This window comes from Oryza glaberrima, chromosome 7 (genome assembly GCF_000147395.1).
Source record: "Oryza glaberrima chromosome 7, OglaRS2, whole genome shotgun sequence".
NCBI classification, from domain to species: domain Eukaryota; kingdom Viridiplantae; phylum Streptophyta; class Magnoliopsida; order Poales; family Poaceae; genus Oryza; species Oryza glaberrima.
Window position 1 is genome coordinate 16757098 of NC_068332.1, and position 12509 is coordinate 16769606.

Consider the following 12509-nt stretch of genomic DNA (forward strand, 5'->3'; position numbering starts at 1 on the left):
TGGATGTGTTTGAGGCAAACATGGACGACGGAGCGTGGGTTCCGGTCACCAGCGGTCTAGGTGGCCAAGCAATCTTCGTCAGCGAACTCTTCAGCAAGTCCATGGCTGCGCCTGCACACGGTGAGGTTGAAGAGGACACGATTTATTTCGTCGATACACACGACGTGTGGAACATGAAATCCGGCACTAGGAGGCCGTTTAGACGAGTCAGCAAGATCATGGATACGGACATGACGTGGGTGTTTCCTCCCAAGTTGATCGTTTGATGAATGCTGAACAAGGGAAAGAAATTTAATTCGTGTAAATGCATATACAATACGTGGTGAAAGGGGGTACAAATTAGATATTTGCTATTATTCAATAGATCTATACAGATTCTATTGGTACAGTAAGATAAAACCAACAGATCAAAATCAATTTTGTAGATATCCTTATAAAGTTATAATGTTACTTAAAAAATGATTGCGTTTCAATGGGTATAATATGAGTATTATTTTTGTTGGTTGCATTTTTTTACAATGGCGGAAGCACCAGATGATAGATGGAGTGGTTTAGGGAGGAATGGGTGGATCTCGGTTGCGCAATGGGTGGGAGGAATCGAGAATAGAGAAACGTCCAAGGGTCTTCTAGCTAGCTACACGAGGCGGTGGGCTAACCAGCCTGTGTTCAAATCTCACCACTTCTAATTAACACAAATCTCACCACTTCTAATTGTTTGATATTAGGTCCTTCCCTAATATTCATGTTAGAGGAATCGAGAATATTATGTTACTAACATAAATTTGTTATGCAATAATTAATATTATGGGTTGGTTTGGTTTGTAGCCTAAATAGGCCTTACCAAATTTTGTCAGTGTCAAATTTTGGTAAGTTTTGGCATGACTAATTTTGATAAGGCAAAGTTTTGTTTGGATTGAAGCCAAAATAGCCTAAGTTCACTATTGAAATGGCATATTTTCTTAGGCATGCCAAAATTTGGCTTCAAACCAAATAGACACTAAAAACTATTGAAATTGAAAAATATTGGTAAGCCTAATTTAGGCCTCAAATCAAACCAGCCCTATATTTCTAAAATAAATTTGTTATGCAATAATTAATATTTGTGTACAATATTTCAAGCAACCACAAGGCACTAACTTATATGGATATTGCGTGTGCGGGATGCTTAGAATCAACGGGAGGTACACAACAACTTTTGTAGATGTAAGTCTGGATAACTTTCTTTACATAAGAGATTTTGTATGATTTCATTTCCTAACTTTCAGTATGTCTTCTTTTTTTTAATAGATCCCGTCCATTCCTGTTGTAGCAAACCGGTTCGACGAACAAAACAATTCTAAACTTGTGCGCAGATATTTGCCACTTCATCTGCCTTGATTCCTGCAATTGGTTAGGGAAATTCTACGATCCTGAGAGCCAACTTGCAATAGAGGACACATTCAAATCCCTAAGAGAGTGAAGAAATAATTTAGTGTGACAATATTTGGTTTCTATATATTGTAAAATGTGAGACAAAAAACATGTTAACATGTGTATCTGTACATATGTATTTTATATCTTTTTTGGCAATATTTATATTCACTTGTAGTAATTTATTTACGCCACGATGTGATTTGTTAATACGTGTGAATAACGACAACTCGGATATCTTGTACTCATACCATTCGAAAATTCGATTATTAATAGCGAAAAATATCGCGTTACATAGTGTACAATATCTTCCCAAACGGCTAGGAGTAATATTACCGCACACGGAGATATATCTTCGCGTGCGATTGGGTGGCCCACACATAGGGGTGGATGTCGAGCTAGCTCGGCTTGGCTCGTTATCCTAACGAGCTAGAAACCTAGATCAGTTCGGCTCGTCTGCAAAGCTCGAGCTAGCTTGTTTAGTTCGCGAACCATGGGGGCAAGCGACGTTTAGCTGGCGACCACGGGAAGGAGCTCAACCTCGCTGGCACCGCGACCACGGGGATGAGCTTGCCGGCGACCACGGGGAGGACCGGAGGAGCTCAACGGTGGATGGGACGAGCTCGACCTCGTTGGCACTGCAACCAGGGGACGAGCTTTTGACGGCGGAAGAAATGAGCTTGAGCTTGCCGACGACCACAGGGAGGAGCTCGACGGTTGAGGGGATGAGGTCGACCTCCGCTGGCACTTGGACCACGAGGAGGAGCACTACGGCGGACGAGACGAGGTCGAGCTTGCCGGCGGCGTCGAGTGCTAGGGGTGGGCAGCGATGTCGAGCGCTAGGGGTGAGGCGGAGAGCGGCGGCGTCGGGTATGACGCATGGGGGGCCTCAGCTGCTAGGGAAGGGATAAGGGAAGGGATGTAGGGTTTTGACTTTTGGTGCTCACTGTTGTCTATTGGGCCTTCTAAATAAATGGGCCTATGGGCTTTGTGGCCTGGCGGCCTGCTAAGGTATGGGCTCGTTAAAGTTCGCGAGCCAGCTCGAGCTGGCTCGTTATCTCTAACGAGCTAAAATGCTAGCTCGGCTCGTTAGGAAAATGAAACGTGCCGAGCCAAACTTGTCGCGAGTCAAGCAAGCTAACGAGCCACGAGCTTTCCATCCACCCTACCCGCACACAAAGATGGTGATCTTCGCAGACCATCTCAGGCAGGCGGACCGGTCTTCCGCACGGGAAGATGTCTGTTGGGCTGCCTGCAGAAATACTAGTGACATATATCTTTGCTTTCTGCAAAGATACCGGTTCTATATTTTTATCCTTCAGTGCCATTCCTTTTGCGATGTTCTCTAGTAGTGACGGCCTAATATCATGTGACCAGTTAATGTGAATTTGCGTGAGTAGATTATTTTTCCCATACCTTCTAAATTGAGTTAGTTGGAATCTATGATATCAAGCGTTTAGCTTAAGTAGTTGGCCATGTTTTATCAAATAAATTTCACTTGGATTCATGATTCCCAGTTACCCACCATTGCATATCGTAAGGCCTGTATGTTTAATTAAGTTTATGGGAAAATATCGTAATATTTTTAATACAAAATAAATAAAATATGAAAATATATTTAATTGTGAATTTAGTATAACTGATTTGATGTCATAGATATTATTGATATGTTTTTTATATAATCTTAGTCTAACTTAAAACTTTGACTTAGTACAAATCTAAAACTTTTAAAAACTTACTAGAGCTTAGGATAAACTCAAAACGTGATTCATCACAAGTAATGCATCTATCAGTTGGTTCCCAACTTTTTTTTTTATTTTTGAGATTCGTTTCACAGACATTAAATTGATTGACTGGCTTGCATCAAGAACGTGTATCCCTTGCACAGTCTGGAAAAACAAAGAGGTCCAGCGCATTAATTTCTTCAGAGTAGCACACTGGACAGACCATAGTACAATTTAAGTTGTAGCTAATAAATGTTCCAACAAGGATTCATCCCGAGAGCATGTATAGACAGCTATATAAACATATTTTAAAGAAATAAATGGAGAGAGAGAATAACAGCGGGCTACAGATCTGTAGCCAGCTGCAGCACAGACTTCAAAACGTAACAAGTGTATGACAACTAGGATCGGGTATTAATAGTATAGTAAGCAACTATTGTATTAATTGGCTATTACATTGGCTCTAGATGATTTGAAGATAGTAGTTGGCTATACTATTAAACTTGCTCTGACTAATTCTAATGATCTTCCAAAGTTTCTTTTCTCATCTTGTTTAATATGTATAGTAATTATCCGAAATCAACAAGAGTGTCTTCAGGAGTTCAGGTTGCAGCACTGTAATTAAAGGCTCTGCACTTAATTTAACGAGATTTCAGATAGTAAAATACAGAACTTGCAAATCAATACACTAACTAGTGAGTGATCAGAAATCACCATTATATACCTAATACACATGTTTTACACGCTAGTTGACGTTGTGACTGAACTCCCTACTAATAAAGCATTTTACCATGAGCAGTAGGAGTATAGATTAATCAGATCAAGCTGAATGCCAGATCGATCAGATCAGTCTACGGATAATTAATTATTCAGTAGCACGAGCGACACAAGGCAGAGAAAAGAGGCCATATTTATCCAAGGCAGTGTTTAGTTACTTTCAAACATTAAAAAATTCCGTCACATCAAATATTTGAACATATGCATGGAGTATTAAATGTAGACGAAAAAAAACAAATTTCACAGTTTGCATGTAAATTACGAGACAAATCTTTTGAGCCTAATTACGCCATGATTTGACAATGTGATGCTATAGTAAACATTTGCTAATGACGAATTAATAGGCTTAATAAATTCGTTTCGCAGTTTATATGCGGAATCTATAATTTGTTTTATTATTAATCTATATTTAATACTTTAAATGTATATATATACTTAAAACAATTTTGACACATAAACTAAACACGGCCCAAGTAGTACTATCCAACAGCCAAGTCTGCTCTTCCACAGTACGTGTACACGTCTCAATGCACGTCTCAATGCTCACCCAGCAATCCAGCATCTATCCGATGGTCAGAATAGTGTTTTCTCGTGTGGATCGGTTGGTTAGCACTGGAAGTCTGAAACAGCTAAGCAAAGAGTATGACAGTGCGAGAAACATGTGGCAGGGAAGGTGAGGTCGTTGTCTGTAATTAATTGTTCACTTAGGGGCCCACATGAGAATAAATACTACTCCGTCCCATTTTAACCATTTTAAGTGCAGTTATACGTTTTCGTGTCTGATCGTTCTATTTAAAAATTATGATTTTTTTTAAAAAAAGTTATTCATGTTTTTGTCCCATTTTAAGTACAATATTATTCATGTTATATCATCTACTAATAATAAAAATAGTAATTATAATTTTTTTAAAATAAAATGGACGGTCAAATGTTGGATATAAACAGTGGAAAACTTAGTACTAGAAGATTATCCTTTGTTTCAAACCATGATCAAAGCAGAAAATGATACTGCTGAAATATAATGTGCTGATGTGCCTACAATAACTCAGGTTTGATATCTAGTACAACAAACATGTACCTGCAACAATTCAGGCTTTTGTCTTCATCAATTTGGTCGCGAGCCAATAAAGATATGTGTGCTTAAACTTTGTTCGAAAATTTGCATATATAAGTTATATGAGGAAAGAAGAAACATTATATTATATGTCGGATTTCAATGTTGCTAACTTGTAGATCCTGATCTGTTTTTTAATATATAATACCGTTGACTTCTTGACATAGGTTTAAGTATTCATTTGTTGAAATATGCTTTAGAAATAAAATATATTTTATGCTTGTACAACACTTTTAAATAAGATATATAATAAAACGCATATTCAAAAGACAATAAAATTATATATTTAAAAGGATAGCAAATAATATTTTTAGCCAAAAATATGGTTAATATTTTGTATGATCGTTACTCCCTTTGTTCACGATTGACGTCCATTTTCTTGAGAGTATCTGTTTAATAATAAGACCAAATGACGAAGACAAGCTATCATGATTATTTCACTCTCTATCCTAATTAATTATAGCTTTGAAAGAGATCAATCGTACATTCAATTGCACATATGCCGCTAGGGTTTTCAATATTTGTAAATATGTCAGTACTTGTCTAATTGCTATTATGCCACTAGTTTCCTCCAAAAATGGCAGGCATGCCACTCCGTCGTTAAGTTTCGCTAACACTGTTAAGCAATATGTTTTGATCATCTATTGGAGATAAATGCCTAAAGAACAATAATTCTTTTTTTTTGAAAAAAAATGCCCATTTTACTACCCTGGACTATTTCACCGAAACACTCAACTCCCTAAAGTATTTCTTTGGCTCATTTTACACCTCAAACTATTGAAAATAGTTCACTTTGCTTCACTCCCCTAACATTATTCCGCTTTTTTCTCTTTATATAAATAGTATTTTACACTGATAATTTTGTAGAGATATTTTTTTAAAAAAAAATAATTCTCGTAGTTTACATTGGTTAAAAGCATTTAAAACTGATTTAAACATCAAAATTTTAAACTTCAAGCAAACAACCATCAAAAATGAAAAAAAAAATTGAACTTCGATAATTGTCCCATCTATGGCTAACAAATTCCAGTTTAAAATATAACTCGTATAAAGAGTAACGAAAAAAATGTTATTAAGGAGTAAAGTGAACTATTTTCTTTTTTTAGGGAGTAAAATGAACTATTTTCAAAAGTTTAGAGAGTAGAATGAGAAAAAAAAAGTTTAGGGTTAAGTGATCCATCGAATTAGGCCCTGTTGGGAAGATTAGTCCAGGGCTAATTTTGAGAGCTAATGTTTAGTCATGAATTGGTAGGCTAAACATTAGCCTAGGGTGACATGTTTAGATCCATAGGCTAATTCAATGCTAAAAGGTGGAGAGAGAGTAGAAAGAGAGGAGAGAGAAGAGAGAGAGAGCTGCTTTTTGATGGTCCCCATTCGAAATTAGCCCCATTAGCACCCCTTAGAGGGGCTAATGTTTTGAGGCGGGCTAATTCACTTTAGCCAAAAATTAGCCCACATGTTTGGAACCATAGGCTAATTCAAGGCTAAAAGGTGGAGAGAGAGAGAGAGTAGAAAGAGAGGAGAGAGAAGAGAGAGAGAGCTGCTTTTTGATGGTCCCCGTTCGAAATTAGCCCCATTAGCACCCTTTAGAGGGGCTAATGTTTTGAGGCGGGCTAATTCACTTTAGCCAAAAATTAGCCCACATGTTTGGATCCTTAAGGGCTAATTCAGGGCTAAAAGGTGGGGGCTAATGTTTAGCCCATGGAACCAAACAGGACCTTAGTTCAGAATAGTAAAATGGGTTTTTCTTGATCTTTTTTGTTAAAAAAAAAATCAAAGTATTGCCCTGGCCCATATTAGCTTCTTTCCTTGTACGGCACCTCGCACGTGCTGGTGAGGGGAAAGGGAGTATGGTGGAGTTGAGAGAAAGGCGTATGCCGAAGAAAGAAATAGGTCATCAGCGTCTTCTTCCCATGCAAGATCTATGCATAGTAGCAAGGCAGGTTGGAGGAGAATCAGGAGATCGCTGCTAGCCTGATATATAGGCAGAGCTACACACGACGGTTGATGAGGTTGACATAGTTGTTAGAAAATGATGACGACGGAGACACCGATGCGGCGATGTCTTCATCGGCGAACTCCGTTTAGTTCTCCAAAAGTTTTCTAAAAACATCCCATCGAATCTTTAGATATATGCATAAAGCATTAAATATAGATAAATGAAAAAACTAATTGCACACCTAGGGAGGAAATCGCGAGATGAATCTTTTGAGCCTAATTAGTCATGATTAGCCATAAGTGTTACATTAACCTACATATGCTAATAACAGATTAATTAGGCTCAAAAGATTCGTCTCGCAGTTTCCAGGCGAGTTATGAAATTAGTTTTTCCATTCATACCCGAAAACTCCTTCTGACATCCGATCAAACATCCGATGTGACATCCAAAAATTTTCTTTTCGCGAACTAAACAACCCTGAGGATCACCTCAAGCTTAGCTCCTCTTTTGCCAGAGAAATTTGGCTGGAAGACAGGAGGCCGGAGTTTGTGGAAAATACCTCAATCGAAGACCAGACTGGTTGGCGCGTTGGCCTCTTCTCAAGCCCTCCCACTGCTTGTTGGAGTTGGGTGATATCAACAGTTGGGTAGATCAGGTTGGTTGGAAGTTGTGTCAGTGCAATGAGCCAAGACCATCGCCCGATTGAGAGGAAGAGGAAGAGTGGCGACAACACAAAAGGTTGAAATTTATTTGCACTAAAGTAACAACTTTTATATATTAGATAAGTTCAGGCTACATTTTATGCAAATTCAAGCGACCAAGGGAAAGTAAAAGATGTAGAACATCTATTATATACTAAAATTTAATGAACATACTACACAAGCTCCTAAGCCACCACCTGGTACTCCTAGAATCACTCATATGCCACAAAGTGGCATTCTAATAAACCAATAGTCCCACTATTTTTAATATTAATCTTTAGAAAATAGAGAACTCACAAGTCACAACTCACCTCCCTCTCCTCTCCCCAACCGGCCCACCCCCTCCCCCATCACGTAGTACCACACACACTTACGAACATACGTTACCTCCCTCCCTCCCTCTTATCTGATCTCCTCTGTTTCTTCCTTTTATTTAGTTATGTTTATTTTTTAAAAAAAAAATAAATAACCATAATTTCCCTCCTCAAGAAAAATAGTCATAACTTTCAAATTAAATATAAATTTTTTATCCTATTCTATTATTGTATTTGTTATGGTTGAATTTTAAAAGTTCAAAGACCAATATAAGATGTACTTTGACTTGTAAGAAATATTTAATTATTGTCATGCCCTAACCTTTGCATGCCATTGAAACTGTTATATTATAAAATTAGGAAAAGAACATTGGCAATGGAGATTTTATGATATCTTTCACTTCACAAAACATGAATAAAGGATTTAGATCTATGATATGATAATAATGAAAGAAAATTGTGGGTAACATTCCAAAAAAATATTCCCTCCATTATTTTGAAGTCATATCCTGGACTTTTGCATGCCATCCCAACAATAAAAAAATTACGAGGAAAATAGATAATATAGATCATATCATCATATATCACTTAAAAACATACATAATTGGATTAGATTTATAATATCACAAAATAAAAATAATCTAACTCCGAAAAAATAGTGATCAACATAGTGATCTTGGCTGCAGAGCTCCTTTCGTCTAATGTATCTGGCACTTTCTGGAGAGGGGGAGAGGGAGTATGCTGGAGTTGAGAGAAAGGCGTATGCCCAAGAAAGAAAGGGGTCATCAACATCTTCAAGGTGAGGCGAGGAGGAGATCGCTGCTAGCCTGATCCATAGGTAGAGCTACACACAAGTGGTGATGAGGGTGACATTGTTCTTAAACAAAGGATGATGTGATGCAGTTCTAAAAAAAAAGAGGACAGCACATTGCCATTCTTCATCAGTCCATAGTTACCGAGATAACGATGCCCTCACTAGCGAAGTCCTTGAGGATCGGTGCAAGCTTAGCTCCTCTTCCGTCGGAGAAATTTGGGTGGAAGAGAGGAGGCTAGAGTTCATGGAGAATACCTCAACCGAGGACCTGGCGGTTGGCGTGTTAGCCTCTTCCCAATCCCTCCCGCCGCTTGTTGGAGTTGGATGATATTGACAGTTGGGTAGATCTGCTTGATCGGAGCCATGTCAGTGCAAGGAGCTGATACGATCTCCAGCAAGAGAGGAACAAGTAGAGTGGCGACGGTACAAGTTGCTATTTATAAATTAACATTTTTATATATTATGTAAGTTTAGGCTATGTCTTATGCAAATTCAAGGATCTGTTGGAAAGTAAAAGATCTAGTAAATCTATTATATACTAAAAATACATTAAACTTCCTATAAATATTTTTAAGCTGCCACGTGGTACCCCGACAAATACTCCTGAGCTGCCTAGTGACACTCCACTATTTTTAAGATTAATATTTGCACAAACGGAAATGCTATACATCGGATTATCGTCCCCCACAGGATCTGTGTGGTACCTACGCGGTATTCTCTTAGGTCATCATGCGCGGAAATGCTCAGAGCGATCAATTCCCCCCCCCCCCCCCTCCTCCCTCCACCTGGTTTTCTTTTTTGGCACCGTATTACTTTCCTATTTTAGTAAATTTATGCACCTAAAATTTATACACCTCAAGTTTACACATCTAAAGTTTAGAGACCAAAAGTTTATAAGTCAAAAGTTTATATATCCGATTCAAATTTGAATTTGAATTCAAATATTTTTTATATATAGTGTTTCTATACATCTAAAGTTTATACACCTAAAGTTTATATATCTGATTAAAATTTGAATTTGAATTCAAATATCCTATTAAAATTTGAATTTGAATTCAAATATTTTATATATATAGTATTTCTATACATCTAAAGTTTATACACCTAAAGTTTATATACCCGATTCAAATTTGAATTTGAATTCAAATAATTCAAATATTTTCTATATATAGTATTTCTATACATCTAAAGTTTATAGATCCAAAGTTTATAAGTCGAAAGTTTACATACCCGATTCAAATTTGAATTTGAATTCAAATATTTTATACATAAATTTTTCTAACTTTTTTGTTTTTTTAAAGTTTTTTTGTGGTCTACTGTAATAGGAAGAGAAGAAGGGGAGAAGGGGAGAAGTGGGAGGAGTGCGGGGGCGGGGGCGGGGGGGGGGGGGGGGGGGGGGACGGACCGATCGCCCATTAGCCCCCCCCCCCCCCCCATCATGCGCCGGAAACTCTAATGCGCGATCGGGTAGCGATCACCACCCCTCCCCCCCCCCTCCCTCCACATTTCTTTTTTTTTTTGGCACCGCATTACTTTCCTATTTTAGTAAATTTATGCACCTAAAGTTTATAGACCCAAAGTTTATAAATCAAAAGTTTATATATCCGATTCAAATTTAAATTTGAATTCAAATATTTTTTATATATAGTGTTTCTATACATCTAAAGTTTATACACCTAAAGTTTATAGACCCAAAGTTTATAAATCAAAAGTTTATATACCCGATTCAAATTTGAATTTGAATTCAAATATTATTTTATATATAGTATTTAGATACATCTAAAGTTTATACACCTAAAGTTTATAGACCCAAAGTTTATAAGTCAAAAGTTTACATACCCAATTCAAATTTGAATTTGAATTTGAATTATATCCAATTCAAATTTGAATTTGAATTCAAATATTTTTATATATATTATTTCTATACATCTAAAGTTTATACACCTAAAGTTTATAGACCCAAAGTTTATAAGTTAAAAGTTTACATACCCGATTCAAATTTAAATTTGAATTCAAATATTAGTTTATAGACCCAAAGTTTATAAGTAAAAAATTTACATAACCGTTTCAATTCTGAATTTAAATTTAAATATTTATGATGTAGTCCAATTCAAATTTGAATTTGAATTCAAATATTTTTATATATAGTATTTCTATACATCTAAAGTTTATAGACCCAAAGTTTATAAGTCAAAAGTTTACATACCCGATTCAAATTTGAATTTGAATTCAAATATTAGTTTAGAGACCCAAAGTTTATAAGTAAAAAATTTACATAACCGTTTCAATTCTGAATTTAAATTTAAATATTTATGATGTAGTCCAATTCAAATTTGAATTTAAATTCAAATATTTTTATATATAGTATTTGTATACATCTAAAGTTTATACACCTAAAGTTTATAGACCCAAAGTTTATAAGTCAAAAGTTTACATACCCGATTCAAATTTGAATTTGAATTCAAATATTAGTTTAGAGACCCAAAGTTTATAAGTAAAAAATTTACATAACCGTTTCAATTCTGAATTTAAATTTAAATATTTATGATGTAGTCCAATTCAAATTTGAATTTAAATTCAAATATTTTTATATATAGTATTTGTATACATCTAAAGTTTATACACCTAAAGTTTATAGACCCAAAGTTTATAAGTCAAAAGTTTACATACCCGATTCAAATTTGAATTTGAATTCAAATATTAGTTTATAGACCCAAAGTTTATAAGTCAAAATATTACATAACCGTTTCAATTCTGAATTTAAATTTAAATATTTATGATGTAGTAGGAAGAGAAAAAGGGAAGGAGGAAGGGGGAGAGGAGGGAGCGACGATATAGGGGAGGGGCGGGTATTAGGCGTACCCATCATGCGCCCCCCTATGAGTCACCACTGTATGCGTACACTCTCTTTGGCACGGGCCCACACGTGTAGAAATCATTGTGTGACGTGTGGTAGAAACACTCCATCATGTGAATGTCCTTCTCACGGGCCTCATATGTACATGACTCAATCTGCTTGCTATTATTTAGATGCATGCACAAGAGTACTAAAATATTGTTACAACTGCATATTTGACTGGCGGACCAAATACACACATTTATGTATCAATTCTGTCACACTCAAACAACCCATGCATCAATTCTTACAAATTGTTATTCACAAATCGCTAAGTCAAGAATATTAACGAGGTGATTGTGTATCAAATTGTCTATGCGAATCCGATGAGTACCTATGCTATCAACATTAAAGAAGAAGGGCAACTCGCAATATAGATTATATGGCATATCATTGTATATACCACTTCATAAACACAAACAACCAAATTAGGTCTATAATGTCACGAAATAAAATAGAAACCGCATGCTCGTGACTTTCTTTAAATAAAACAAACATATATAGAGAGAAGAATATGAAAAAACAGAAATTGAGAAACCTCAACAACATATAATCAATTAAAATAAATGTGTCTGATCTCTTTGGCTTATAACTTATATATTTGGTCTAAACTGTTTGAGTATTGTCTTTATGTTAGATTTCGTAAGAAAGACAAGTTTTTAGTTTCCTTTTGTATTTAGGAGATAAAAACAAGCCAATCAAGTCATGTTTAAATCGGACTCAGATAGATCATGGGTATAAATATGTACACCAAAGGTCTTTATAAGAGATCACCAGATCAATATATAACTTTTGATGCATCATCACCTTAGTTTTAGTT